Source organism: Nomia melanderi, chromosome 9 (genome assembly GCF_051020985.1).
Source record: "Nomia melanderi isolate GNS246 chromosome 9, iyNomMela1, whole genome shotgun sequence".
Classification (NCBI taxonomy): Eukaryota; Metazoa; Arthropoda; class Insecta; order Hymenoptera; family Halictidae; genus Nomia; species Nomia melanderi.
Genome location: NC_135007.1, coordinates 4989918 through 5006281, shown reverse-complemented (window position 1 = coordinate 5006281; position 16364 = coordinate 4989918). Strand labels below are relative to the sequence as shown.

General features: G+C 33.1%; 1 protein-coding gene across 2 annotated transcripts in view; it reads right to left on the bottom strand.

The window, feature by feature from the left end:
* Window positions 1–16364, bottom strand: part of LOC116431275 (carcinine transporter) — a 70832-nt gene that overhangs the window by 22736 nt on the left and 31732 nt on the right. Inside the window, exon 1 of one of the 2 annotated variants that reach the window (XM_031986440.2) lies at window positions 5276–5683. The exons of the other annotated variant lie outside the window; for it this stretch is intronic. The gene's annotated coding sequence lies outside the window, so the exon portion shown is untranslated. Of the gene's footprint in view, window positions 1–5275; window positions 5684–16364 lie in introns of those variants that run through there. 2 annotated transcript variants of the gene reach the window in all.

The following is a 16364-nucleotide window of genomic DNA, read 5'->3' as shown; positions in this document are numbered from 1 at the left end:
AGTGTATCCATTTTGACATTTACATTTGCACAAAAATTTTTTATTGGTCCTCAAAATTATTATTTATCGGTATGGACAAAACATTAAAAAACATGTGCATGTATTAAATGTGTAACATATACTGATGAATTAATTTAAAAAAATGATAATGAAAGTACATACTTACATATATATGCTTTTCTTTTAAATAACTGCGAACTTTAACTTCTAAAATATACATGTGACAATTATGTGAAAGATTTGAAACACATAAAGATTATTTACGTTGATGTTCTGAAAATTCAACCTCGAAATGAATGCAACATGGCTTATTATGTTAACATATGTCTGGTTGGCATTTTATACACTACACAGAGCCGAAATTTTATATTTAAGATTTTATTAAAAATGTAATAAATATAAATTTCATATTTTACTTGTTTATATCCATAAAGATATGTCTGTTTGGTGAAAATTTTATTTTTATTTAATCAGATTTGGAGACAGAAGAATCTTTTATTTACTGCAGGACAAAAATAGAAGTTTTCGTCATTTGTCCTCTGATGATTGTCTACGAAATGATAAGCTTTAATCATCCAGTTGGATGTATAATAATATAAGTATTACGACAAGCTTAATTCTAAAAATGATTATTCAAAAAACAAAATATAATTTATGAGAAGACAAATACGATAATTGGAAAAAATTAAAGTAATACTCGACAGACTTTATTTACGACCTTTTGTTGCGTGATTAAATGATCGTTAAATCTAAATATGCAATTTTAGTTCCATTGTCGCGACGGGCACACTTTTTCAGTACAGTGTAATGGTGTGTGTCGGTTCAGATAAAACATTAAATTCACTGAGAAACGATAGCAATTAAATATACCTGAAAAAAATTACGAAATATGATGAATAGGTACATAATAGAATTTTCATTGATATTGAAACAATGTAAATTGACGTTGCATGTTTCTTTCACAAGTAATAATGTAGGTATATTCTTATTGACAGCCTGTGATTGTTAAAGCTTAATGAATATTAATTTCAAAAATGATGAAGACAAATACCCATTGCGATAAGAAATCAAAATGACGCTTCTTTTCATAATAATTAATGTATTAAACGTTCAGCTTGTATCGTAAGTTTTGCTTTCTACATGTTGCTGAACTAACACATAAATTACAGAATGAAGGAAACTTCATTCAAGACAGAACAAACATGAAAGTGAATATTTATTCGGAAATTATATTTCTTTGAAATTGATTTATTACCAGTTAACAAGAAATAAAAGTTGCAGTTACCTTGAAATTCACTTTCCAGGTGAAATTATCAAAATTTCAACAGGTTTCAATCAAACGAATAGTTCTCGTATTCTTAATCAGGCATTGCAATTAAAATCCAGCAGTTTATACCAAAACCTCAAATCTCTCTCAACCAAACTGAACAGTAATCATTCATCTATCAATCGTTATATATAAGAATTGCTTATCATGATAAGGTAGCATTGATAACCTACTTAAGAAAGTATTAAAATCTAAATCCGAAAAGAATGTATAATACCTAATTAATGATTGCGCAAGATGTTATAATCAACAACTACTACAATTGATTTACGACTCGTCATCGAGAATTATTAATATCAAAGATCTACTTGTAAAGTTGATAAGTAACCGATGTAGTGCTTTGTTCGTTAATAATTTATCGGAACCTAAATCAAACCATAACAGATTCCGTGGGAATTATCAGTGGGATTATGTTCAAATTTATCGATTGTACAACTGAAGTTAATCAGAGTCAGTATCAGCACATTGTATCCTTTGCCACTTAAAACTAAAAGAAAAGAAACGCTTTTCAAACAGAGAATAAACGTGTCACGTATCGATCGAATCATTTACTTCCGTTCCAACTATAAAACTCGTTGACGCGCGTACATACGCCAACTGGTATACCTTCAGCAACTGGTTACACAAAACTCAACACCTTGAGCGGCACTATCTCGAAGAAACAATAATTAATGGAAAGGTTGCAGCACAGATCCATGATTTTGCATACGATTTTCCACGTTTCTGTGTCTCTTCTCCCTCGCGATCTTGAAACCGATCACCTTTCAGATTCATCAACGCACACGATATATAATATGTACTAGGTGGACGATATTACAGGTATGATTCAGAACAACTACATAAAATAGGTATATTTAACACTAAAACTACCGAGCAGTTAAATTGACCTTTTGAAATTCCTTTATAGAAACTACAAGAATGCATTTATTGAGACCTTTATTCATTTACAATTCAACTTGCGTATTGATGAATCAATTTCTTTGATAATTTCTCACAGAAACATCTGTTATCTTTTCCGTAATTGTAAAAAGAAGAAGTCAGTAACGGGTCATTGTGACCTGTCTGGTAGTTTTAGTGTTAATTTGCACTTTATAGAAATATAGTGTTTAATAAAAATTTAATATCTTGTACTGTCTTATAACACTAGACGTGCCGAATTTAACTCTTAAGTTTGGGTAAATTTTGATTGATGGAAATACGCAAATATGTGTCCTAATTGTATACTTTTAAACGTCTAATTTCCAAAACCAAAATAGACATTTATTGTATAGTCTTCTATTCTTTCTAGAACAATTGATGTCTGTTTATTCAGATCTCAGAAATTAGGGGTTTACAAATAGATAATCGGAATACGTATTCGTATAACTGCATCAATAAAAATCGACATACAAATTTAAGAAATAATCTTTATAAAATTCGATGTGCGTCAAATTGACATGTTCCGCAAACTTAGTGTTAAAAGCGATAGAATAAACTGTATAAGTGTTAACACGCGAGAACGGGATATCCGTTAATTACTTTATTGCTCGAGGCGTCAAGTCAACTAGTTGTCGAATGTTCAGGTAACCGAAGTACTCGAGTCAACAGCACGTCAAGCGTCGTTGTCGCAGATAGTCTTGAGGATTGTGTCGACTGCCTCACTACCAGCTTTTTTAATATATAAGCTCTACACCCCCTTGCAAAGACAGATTTGTTCACTGTCGAAGACGAAACGGTGCCGGATGAAAAAATAGAAATTCCACTAAATACGGAGCCACTTACGAAATTCAACTCTAAGTTCGCGTGTACATAACAACGATAAATGTCCATAAGTCTAGTAGTAATACAATGTCGTAAAGTATTTAAACAAAATGTTCCTACACGTTGAGCACAAATAAAAGTTACAAATATATTTGTAAAGGTTTTTCAATTTTGTACGACTAGCTGATCAGTATAAAAATGAAATTTGTTTCTATATTAATTGTATTAAAACTTATCTCTTTTCTAAACAGTATTTTAAAGTTTTGAAAAATAATGTGCATAGATTATGTTAAATGAGAAATGAATAGGAACTGTTTCTTTTTCAGTTGTAATTATCTTATAGCTGCAAATAAAGAGTATATCAATGTATACCTATGCTGCATTTATGCATGTGAAAGATTATTGTAAAAACTAAGCAAATTATATCCAGAAAACAAGATAACACCCAGTGTTTGTTTGTGTGAAATTGTTTTACCATGTTTGCATCCAGAATTCATCTCTACAGTATTTCCCACGTATTTCAAGATATATTGTATAGACAACCACCAACACGCACTCCGCGAACCCAGTTAGCGACGAGCAATAATAGTGCCGCGATGAAAAGTGGATCATCAATCGCATTCACATAGTCCATTTTCACCTGCACCGTGTCGCGTGCCAGCGGTTGACAGTTTCGAAAACGCGGTGGAAAAAGAATACAGAGGAGTGGAAACTCGGTACTTGTGACGCACTGTTGCCCATGAAATCGGTAGGAATTGTCTCAGCTTCGGGCTCTACCTTTCTACCTTTTACCAAGCATCGATTACGATCTTTCCACCGATCATCAATGAACTTTATCGCAGTTCTCATTTACTGTTTCTTTTTCTATTCAATTTCACGTCGTTATAAATTATTTCCTTTTATTTTAACAAAAAGGAAATTAAACGATAGTACACTTTCTCTACAGTGGTTTTCATTAAATTATTGGTTCAATGAGAAGGTTTCGTCGCTTTTCTGTATCCATATGTGAATCGATTTATAAATGCCTATTATTTTATTTGAATTTATTGTATTTTTTTGTAGAGTTTATGATATTATTTTTATACAATAATAAGTGCGTCGTTTGAAACCATTTACTTTAATAGATCCAAAAGATATTTCATTTCACTTTAGCGAAACTACCAAAGTATATTGATGCTTTCTATATGAGCAAATATTTGATAGTGTTTTAAAAAATGATTAACACGAGGGTTTTGTAATGAATTTTTCAAATGCAACGGTAATCGCAGCAATGAAAAAACAAATCAGCTCGGGAAACATCATTAAATAAAATCTGTAAGATCATAGATTATAATGCAAATTGATAATTTAATTTGCAATGTTCATTCACATATACCTTAAATATAGAAAACTTTCAGGTTTGTTATCATTGAAGGGAAAATACAGATGCACTATCAATGACGCATTCAACAGTGGTGCAATTATATAGTTTCCATTTGTATTTCATTTGCATTTATCATTTAGAAAGAATATAACATTACTAAAGTTTAAATCTATAATCGAAGATTTATTACAGATCTTATCTCACCGTGTCGAAGATCTTATCTCTTCATAACTTCACCAAGATTTTCAATATTTATTGCAAAATCATATGAAAATCTAGTTAACATATTATTTATATATTAAACTAGGAACTATAATAAGTATCTTAAAACTCTGTCAAACTTCCACAAAACTCTCAGCAATGAAAAATCAAGACATAAAAGGTTCGTATTCCCAGCTACATAAATAAAAACTCATACTACCAGCGGAGGGTTAAGAAATAGATACTTCAACACTTCAGCTACCGGAACGTGCCTAATAGTCGCGTTATCTAGATTCAGTCATCAACATCTAAAGCATACTTTGAATAATGCACCGAAGCAAGGAAAAATGAGCAAACTCCTAATCGATTAGCTTGCATGTGAAAAAATCTCAGTAACAGGATTCCAGTTAAAAAGGCGTTAGAAAAGAATACCGATAACAAACCATACACTTCGCAATCAGCAGACTAAAATTACCTCTGAAACACCACGCCGCGTGCCTATTAAATCGCAACAACTGATTCAGTGTTTCCAACGAGCGTGCAAAAGGTATGCTCCCATTATATATGAAACACTACTTTGTACGAGGGATCAAAATCCAAGAAAACGAATGCACGTCAATATCACGTTCGTATCCTTGATTTACCTTCTCAGTGTTCCGATTCACGTCACGATAATCCCGGCTCCGGGATCAGCTGGTTCGTGGAAGCTGACGAAACGAGGGAAGAATGATAAAAATCCGGGTGAGCGCACAAAGATACTCTTTCACTCCGATTGATCGACAGGTTCGCCGAGAAAATTCGAGAATTCGGCCGCGAAAGAACGAAGATCCCCTGCGTAGCGAGCTGCAGGTAACTCCGAAGATACCGAGAAATCCGGTTTCACCGACGAACGGACGAGCGACTCCTGTCTCGTGTGGCTGCGGCACGAAACACGTGTACCGATCACGATCGTGACAATGATCTTGGCCGACGTGTACGCACGAGATCCCCGGGAATTTTTCGGGACGCCGCCACTACATCGTCGTTTAAAAAGGGGCACGCACGGACTGTTCGCGGCGTGGGCAATTAGTGAGGCTTTATAGCGCGTGCAGACGAAAGCGGTGCCCCACCAGCCGCGCAGCGCCGCCATTGGACGACGCGTTTGGGGCCCCGAGGATCGTCCGCGTGACGTCACTGGAGAACTCCGCGGACGGGGAATCTCGCGGAGCGAAACCCCACCTCGCCACCACGGGTTTCCTCATGACGCGCCACGTCGCGTCTCTCGATCCTGCTTTTCTTTTCCCATCGTTTTCGTTGGGGACTTTTGTTCCTGCGTCACGAAAGGCCTGACACCGAGGTGAGTGCACTCGGGGCCAGTGTTTGATGTCAGATCAGCCTGCGGCTCAATTTCAGTGAGAATGCACCGTGAGCGTTTGGACACTTGGAATTGGGTTGTTTCTTGTAGTTGTTCCCTTAAGGTGGATCTTTCGTGGGAAAAGTGTTGTGATTGTGAAAATGATTTGTTAACGCTTCGTTCTGTGACATTGAATGAACTTGTAAGGATTTTGTGAAGTTAATTGACATTGGAACTAATGAACAGTTAGTATGATTGATATGTAATCCATACAGATTGTAAAAATAGCTTGTTCTTGGTTTCATCAGACATTTATTATAGTATTCAAGTGAAACTACTAATTTTTTTTAAGATAACTTTGAAGATAACAATAATTGCGAAACAAAAAAACCAAAACCAGTCATTTTGATTGGTAAGGTAGTTTTAGCATTAATATAGATGGAATATAGATGGAATAACAGCGTTAATATTATGAATATTCGAGTTTTGGAAAATATGTTTCATTTAGTGGTATAATTAAAAAAGTTACTTCGACGATGTATAATTTGTATTTTGTTGGAATATCATTGAAAGTTATGTAACTCTTGTAAGCTTAATGACCAATGAATAATAAGACAAGGGGTTAAATGTTATGCACTCAGGAATTTTACTTGTTAATGATCATATTTTTCATAAGAATGAATATAAAGTAAAATTTATCTCACTATGTAAGAAGTTTTTTCTACTGAAGATGAAGTGAAAGCGTTATTAATGTTGTTAATGTAAATGGTTTCGTGTATTTTGCGAATTCGTACTTGCAGTACATGGACAAAAGATTGCGGTCTAGTTATTACTTCGATGAGACATGATTTCTATTTGTATTTCCGCCAGGATTGAGAATATAAGAATTGTATGTAAAGCAACTATGATTATTCTTCATTCGTCGAAATGAATGATTAATGTATTGATAATAAATTTCTGAGTGCTTTAGAATGGAGACACAAGAAAACATTTTGAATACACAGAGGTGAAATTATTTTATTATTAACAATGTAGTCACATATTTCAGTAATTTTAAATTTTATATACCTTTGTAAACTTGTACATTCATTTTCATGAATAAGTTTATAATGCTTTCATTTTTTGTGAGTGTCACTTACAATTTATGTGCGTATAACTGGTTTCAACCATTTTAATAAGGTGCTAATCATAAACATTACTGACAATACTAATAGCCTTTTATATCGTTTGAACTCTTAATAGTCGGATTAAAATTAGTCTGTTATGTAACGATATAATGTTCATTATAATAAAATTAGAATGAATAATTTTACATAGATGTGACAAAATTTATGGACAAAAGTTTACAAATACACTTAGAATTTAACACTACATACTCTATCTCACTGAATTAATTCATATGAGGAAATAATCACACATTCCAGTCATCAATATCTAGTGATTAATCTGTGAACCGAATTAATGAGGATTACATAAATAAGGGCTGTAGCTACTACACATTTCTGGATAACGATTAAAATACTTCACATGTAATTGCAATTATACATCATGAATGTAAACAAATATTCTTTACACTTTTCCATTCAATGTTTATAGATCAACTATTCTTTCGTATTTTTAGAACAAAAGATCTTATTCACAGTTTCTTTCTTTAGTAACAAATTAAATGTCGTAACGGTGGAGGTGGATAATCTGTTACAGAGTCAAAGCACCAGTTCGCCAGCCAAAGACAAATTTCAATGTTCAAACCATATTTAAATCCATCAAATTTTATACAATTTATAATAAACTTTTTACTTATTTTTTCACATAAAATAATATCCACAGGCTTATATTCGGTCTAAATCAACTTAGTCAAATATTCACGTGTGTACTCCAAAAATGAACAAACCCAATCTTCTTAAACAAGATAGATGAAACGAAGAAATTGTAATTTAAATTTTTAACTTAACTCTCTTCATAGAGTGTACCTCCTTTAGATTGTACCATCAATTACAAGACAACCCGTACACAAATATGTGTTCGCAATCTAATTATTATGCAGTGCTCTCCACAAATTTAATGAGCAATTATTCGAAGATTAACTGAAACACATTGCAGCACTTCGAGATTGTTAGTTGACACTCGGAAGTTCTAGCATCGAACGTTTACGCGTGAGCTCGTGTAAGGCACGAATCAACAAGTGCTTTACAAATTTTCGCAAAACAAGATTGACCCAATTCGTTCGATTACCATCGATTAATAGCTTTCGAATCCCGCGAACAAAGCAACCCCCGTCGATCGATCGCAATGAGTAATGGATTCCATTAGAGACACCGAATACGGAGACTCGGAAATTCCATGCGGCAAAGATACTTACGTTTCCGCAGAAACTTGATACCCTTGAAGGAAAGAGAATCACCAGATAAACGTGCACCTGTTCTTGTTTCTCGTACGGCGCCACAGAATAAATCGAGAACATTGTTAGATATTAACCATTCGATGAGTATATATGTCATCTTAATCTGTTCAGGACCGAATTTTTTTGAGAGCAGACAAAGATGATTTTAGTTTCCATTTGACTACAGTTTATTTTGTTCAAATTGACACGAATCGAACGATACGAAGACGGACAGAGATAGTTATGGAAAATATTTAAAAAAAAGAAATGTCCGTTCGATGGACGTTAATGTTAAACTAAAATCAAATGTGCATGTATGTGCCAATATTAATGTTAACACAATTAACAGGCTAAACGCGTGAAACCAATGTTCCCAGTAAAAGTTTCGTTCAGTCACACGCGCGTCGCACGAACTTCGACATTAGATCATATGACAGATAAGACCAGTCATTTGAATAATTATTCGACGGCCAACCCGTGGGTTTCAAAAACTCATGTTACAGTTCTAGCGTCAAGCTGATGCTGATGAAATACTTACGCTTAATCGCACATAATTGCTGAGTATGAAGTGCGTAGATCGCTTTTAACTCGAATACCCACCGCATCCTGAAGTCAGTGCACATTATTGCATAAACGAAGTTGAATTACGAACTTATGTGGATGTAGGTAAGTGCGACTGATAGCGATTGCATTCGGGAACTTACGTCGGCGTAACAGTGCTGGATTAAACGTTAATATCTATTTAACAAGTTGAGTAAGTGCAAACGAACGGAATCTCTTTATTTTTTTACAGTGCCCGTAGAATGTGAATCCTACTATGTAAATAGTCATAAGTCGACACGTTGAACATGTTAGAAATGCTTGAAGCATTCTTGATCTATACTCTTCTGTTGCACAGGAATGGGATTCAGTAAGGAAAAAAAGGAATCTGTCAAAGACATTGTATTTGATTACAGACGGCAAAGTTTCGCAACGTTCACGTAGAGGAAGACATTAATTGATCTCGTCGTTATTTACGAGTACTTACTACGCGCGCGTTTATTAACGCGGAGCGGGAAGTATGGCAAAGGCGATCCTCCGGTTCGAACCGGAAGTCACAGTCCCTCCAATGCAGGAGATAACTTCATCACTGGAATTAACTCGCTCTCATAAATTCAGTTTGTCCCTGATTTTCGGAATAAGCTATGGCAATAAAACTGATAAACCATCGTGATTTTTTTTTCTTCCTCCTTTCCATTTGCACGTGAGCTTTAAATTTCGCAAGAAACGGCCGGCGCGGAATCAATTGTAACATCCTGACAGGTAATGTATAATAAATTAATAAGGCAAATTGTTCCAAGCGTTGGAGTGCACTTTCTTTGCAATATTTATCTGAAAATTTGAATCGAGGTGAATTTTGATACAAACGAAGTTTGTGGAAATGTTAACAATTTAAACTCATTATCCATGGGATTAACGTTCGTAAAATCAATGAAGCTTTGTTATTGAACTCTTTTTTAAAGATTTCAGGTTTTAAATAACGAATGAAATATTGGTTAATAAAATAGGAATTCGTAATCGTCGCTTTTGAAAAGTAACGTTTTCAAATATTTTTGTGACAAATTCTTATTGCAATCTGACAAGTTAATCGTGTATTAGCGAAAGTGAGATAGAAGATTAAAGAATGAAAAACCCATTTATTCATCTTAATGATTGCAAATGGTATTAATTACTTATATTACCTTGTAATACTAATTGACCTATTCTTGTATTTATAATTAATATATTGTAGGACCGGAAAAAAAGGTTAAAGGTAGTAGTTGCCAATTATCATTAGGTGCACAAGTTTCTCGCGTTTCTTTACACGAAAAAAGGGTATAAAATGTGCATAATTAATTAATTTCTTTGAACACACCTACAAACCCAAGGCAACCGATAATTCTACCTTTTTTTCACTCTACTTTTACGGTTCAGTTGAAACGTTCGGGTAATTAGGAACTATTAATGAACGTATTCGTCGATCATTATTCAGACGCAAAAACTTTTTGCATAATTTCATAAGTCCATTATGAAAGTACACATTGTGATTTTCACGGAAGACAGTAATGTTCTTTAATCACTCCGGTCAGGCCGATAATTATCGGCATTGGCGTTCAAGGTCGCCAATTCTACGCGGAAAATCTATGGATAACTCTGATACTAATTACTCATTGTGTTCGCCATTGTTGTGCTATGAGTATATGCTGTCGCTCGATCTTTAGTCTCTTATCCTTTTTCTTTCGTTCTTCTTCCGTTACATTAATCACTGCGATAATATCTAAATTATTGAATAATATCTTCCTAGCCAATAATATCTGCAGCAGGAATTATAGTTTTTTTAGTTAATTATAAAGTCTAGCAAAGCACTAAACCGACTTTTCTTGAACAAAGTAGGAAAAAAAGTTTCTATTTTACTTTTCCTTTCTGTTTCGTTGGATAAATATAAAAATATTGACATACTAATAGTTTATTAGAATGTGTTCAAAATACTGTGGTGACACCAGCAAGAATAATATTTACGTTCAAGTACAAGAATCTATTTAGTTCTTCTTAAACATAATAAACATTACAGTTCAAAATAATAATTAACTACTTATTTATCGTTATAATATTTAATATTTCAGAAATCGATATTATAAAATGTTTGAAGACGCTTAATAAGATACTTATCGGTTTACGAATATGAAAGATGTTCTTGTTTATTTCAGTTTCCATAAATTAACTCATTAACATCTATTTCTGTGTAAAGATATTCAGTCTAATTATACGTAACGATTAGTAAACGTTATCTGACGTGGTCTGATACGCTTTCAAAACAATGGAAACGATTCTGTTCCGAAACATTGAAAACATGAATTTGTAAAATTTTGCAGTATCATTTATAGCCGCGATCAGTAATGCAAATGTTTTTGTCTGGAATAGCGGCAGGGGGGAAATGGGATGACACCAATGTCTCAAATAATTCATTCCATTCAGATTCATGTAAATACCCGAAGGTATTGCATTATCACGTTATCAGTGCCAGTTCAATAGTTGGGTTGAATGTTGCAACAGAATTATCATTGGAGTATCTTTCCGCAGACAAATTTGTGTGAAATGCACGAATTCCAAATGTAAACTAAAAAAATGATAAACGTTTTCAAACTTATTGTTATTTTTATAACATAACTACCATTACTAGTAGTACTAACTACCATACTTAATTTATATCAAATATTATTATACTTTCAAAAGTAGTAGAAGTTTTAGAGCATTAATTAACCTTTCCAATTTCTTTAATCATTGTTCTTTTATTCTTAAAAGTAATGCAAATCTTTTAGAGATTCCGTTTTAGTGAAATCTTTAAATTTTCTTTCAAATTATTAAGCGAACATACAAACTTAAAATTTTGTATATATTTTTATGTATGTCTAGTATAATAAAAATACATTTGCAATATCATACCATTCCTCGCTGTCATATATATTTTTAGTTATAAATATATTCATTGGGATGATAAGAAAGAAGTTGGGTGAATATTCAAATGAATTTATCAAGTGTCATTGAAAAAGTCATGTTAATGTATTGTTTTTTTATCATGTTACTGATAATGTTCATTGATAAATATAATCAAGTTATAGATACTGTCTTTATTTTTATTTATTTTTAAAAAATCACCATTTTTATTGTTAAAAGAACTTACAGAAGTAGTATGCGATGATTTGTGTTTTAATATATTCGTCATTATTACTTTGTTAGTTACGAAATCGTTTGTCATATATCAAAATATATTCATATTCTAGTTCTCCATTAGATGTTAAAAGACGTCAGTAATGGTTCCAGTATTACGTACACATTTTACATTTAACTAATAAGCTACTGCAACTTCATTTACTTCTCAAGGTTAACGACCGAAGAACATAACAGTCACACATATGTGACGCCGATCTATTACGATCAATCATGCTGGTGCATACAGAATCGTTCAAAATTACTTGATAATTTGTTCGGCGATTTATAAACTTATCTGTTTTATTGAAAAATATGTGAAAGATAAATTGAACGATCATATATTCGAAGTTAATGTACGTAATCGTAGAAAAATAGTAACGAGGTACTCATAAGACAATAGTTTACGGCGTTCCCTATTTTCTGTTTCTCTCTAAGGAAGCAGTAAACCATTCAGCAGATACTTAAGTGAAAAAGATATTTCTTTTTACCACTTTACTGAATATAAGTACTCAATACCAGAACTACCAGATAGGTCATATCGATCCATCTCAGATCTTGTTTTCTACAATTATTGGAAAAATATAAATAATTTTCTGAGAAGTTATCAAATAAATTGGTTTTAATAAACCCAAACTGATATATAAGCAAATTGACATTTTGATAAATGTGTTTTTGTAAATTTTATAAGGAAATACAAAACAGTCAATTTCATTGATCGGTAGTTTTAGCGTTAAACACCAAAAACTGAAGTCTCCTCGCAAAGTAATTATAAGCATACAGCTTTCTAACTTTACCAAAAAGAAAAGATATTCTTCCTCGTTGTTCTTAGTAACATATTCATTTAAGTAAATTAATAACATCCAAATTCTATATGTTCCACATAAATTACAATTTATTCCGTCCACAACAGAAACAAATGGAATTACTGCGGGCCACCATAATTAATTAATATTCAACAGCACAATCTAGATTTTGCACTATTACTTACTTCCTTACATTACCAACAAACATTCCTTCGATAACAATAGTCTTGTTACAATTGTATAAGCTATTCGGAAGCGCCAGTCATCGGCGACGAGTCACGACAGATAACGCGTCAATTATACATTATTTACTGAACAAAGATAAAACGTGAGGGACACGTTTCGATCGGAAATACAGCATGATGTAACAGAATCGAGACACTTTTCAGGTGCATCATTTATACAGGATGGTCACTGAAAGACTGAAGGCTTTGAAAAAGTCATAACTCGTTCATTTTCAATCTTTTTTATTTTCTTTCTTTGTAGGTTGTAGAGTATTAAATTATTACTTTAAATTAAAATGGCTCCGCATAATGTCCAGCAACGAGTGAAAGTCATTGAGTTTTTCTATTTCAGTGAAAAATTAATTATTAAAATTCAAAGAATATACCGAATAATTTTTAAAAATGGCGAAAATGTTTGGCCTCCGCATTCATCTCATTTGCCCCTAGGCGTCTTTTTGCGAGGCTATTTGAAAAAACGGATTTAGGTAAAGAAACCTCAAACAATTTAAGAACTTAAAAAAAACATTTGATCCGAAATCCGACGTTTAGGACCTTAAATTTTGCATAAAATCACGAAAAATACTATGAAAAGAGCCCATATTTATAAGCAGGAAAATGGTGGTCATTTGAGGAATGCTTTTCACACATAATACTGAAAAGTATCTATTAATTATATTTCCAAAAAGAATAATAGAAAATTGTTTAAAAAACGTATTTGCAACAGTTATTTTTGTTTGATATCACTCAGTCCATCAATAGTTACCCTGTAGTATCGTTTCTGTAGGTAACAGGCTGATGACCTTGAAAAGAATGAGCGGCCAGGGAAAGCCCATGGTTCCCAGTGCGTTACGCATTGGAATAAAATACCCGACATTGGCCAGCGACGAATAACCGGAGAAGGTCGTTCGAGTGATTACCAGAAGTCACGGAAACGAGTTTGAAACCGGTTCACTGGAGGGAATGAAGATGGAAGAGCGGTGGACCGTTTCGGCGGAGGAAGAAGGAAGATTATCGCAACATCTCTTCGCCGTAACAAATCTCCCGGAGGAATCACGGTTGTGTATTGTCGACTCGCAAATTCGTTTAATGACAAAACCAACGAACAAACGAAGATAAACTGCAATTTATTGGGTCGTCCCCGTTGAGCTGCTCTTATTGGATAGCGGGTAACACGCTTTAAATCCTCTCGGGCAACAGGTTCATTTGCTCCTGGTAATGTTCGGTGTAAATCGCCACGCGGCGCCCCGAGAGAAACTGATTCTTGTTCTCATCTGAGAATCTTGATCTAGGAACTGGTGAACACGGATCATTGAATGATAGTTGTTGTTTCGGTTAGGTGTGCATTGGGTTGATGAGAAAGTTTTGATGCCTGTTTTTCATAGGAAACAAAAAGTGTCACCTATTCGCTCGATAAAGGAAAACTAAGTAAAAACGAAAAAAGGAGTGTCCTTTATACGTGTTACAATAATTTGAAGACAGATGTTATCTGTTTCGAGGACAACAAATTATTTTGTTAACCACGTACGGAAAACGTCAAACTTTTACTTCAACCTGATAGTGGAGTATGCTTGCGTTTGGTAAATAGTAAGTGAATAAATGAATAATGTTTTATATATTTCTGTTATTTTAAAAAATGAAGATAAACAAAACTGTTTTTAATTTAAAACTTCACTATCTATAGATTGTCTATCTGTATATTATGCTTACTTTAAACAAAGTTTTGTTAATCCTTATTTTTAAAAATAATAGAAATGTAAAAAACATTATTTATGGGACGACCCAATGCATTAATTGTTTCTTTTGTATAATTTAAGTTTATTTTGAATTTTAAACTTTTTTCCGTTTTTTTTATTCGTTTCATGTTTACTTCTATTGCTAGAATGTAGATTTTGGTGCATATGTGGTATTTTTTAGTTGAACATTAAGATACAGAAATTGAATATGTATTAATTGCGTTTACAACTGGTTGATATATTGATGATAAACGCATTTTGCATTAAGTACGTCATTTTCGTTGTCATTGATGATTGTTAACGCCACCAATATTAAATCAATCTCTATATTATCCGATTAATCAGTTTTTCAATTGTTATCTTTTCATTTGTATCTCTTTTCAATAAGAAATATTTATCGTTTAATTTGTTTACCTTTATTTTATAACTAGTTATTTAACTAGTTACGGTTGCTATTAGAATATAGAAAGTGTCGGTACGTTTAGTATCAAGACGGTAGAGATTTTTAGAAGTTAAATAAAGAGAATGCTTTGAAACAACATAACAAACAATTCAATACATGAACGGTTCGAATAGAGACAATGGAGATTGAATAGTATCAAAATTTCAATTAAATAGAACCACCAATTCCAAATGGAAGGTTACATTAATTGAAGAACTTAATGTTAAAGGCAGTTGCGTTCAATAAACTCGATTCGTACAATTGGCACACGAAATTGACTACTTAAAAGTTCAATTGACGCGGGCAACGAATTTTGGTGTATACCATTCCCAAGAACAATAAACGTCGGCAACACTTCTTGATCATGTAATCATTGAAGCTGAGAAACAGAACTGAATTACAAAAGAAGAATTGAACTCATAATACTCGCAAAGTATAGCAAGCATCGAGGACAACAAACTGCAAAATAATTGTTAGGAACTATGAAGGAAATACGAAGCTTTTAATTATCATCTGATACGATTAGAAGTTTCATTTAGTTCGCCAGAAGGTTGAATTTCCCATTAATGTCGTCGACTGAGTTTGGAAATAAATGAATACATAGTGGACAACAAGTAATGGAAAAAATCGTATCATTACATAAATTGAAACAATGAATTCCAAAACAGCATAAGTCGGCCAATTAACACTTCCAGAAAATCGATCTTTCTTTTCAACTTCGTTCGTTTATTCATTATCTTTTTTTTTTTATTCTTGCTGCAAACATTGACTACGCATACATCTTCATTATGTGTAAAATTTTAATATTATTAACACGTTAAATGCTATACGATTTTATACAGCAAAATGCACGAAATGAGGAAAATAATATATTAAATCTTTTGATTGAATTGCATTATTATTGTTGCACGTTCATCTAGCTGAATGTCACCGCAGTAGGCAACATTATTTAAAATATAGAAGTGTTTTCAAATAATCATCGTTTGACTGAGTAAACTATTGTAATTCGATTTGGTTGGGGGTCACCGTCGACCCCATGGCATTCAATGAGTTAAACAGGTCTGAGTAAGCTGAAAAAGGTTACATCAA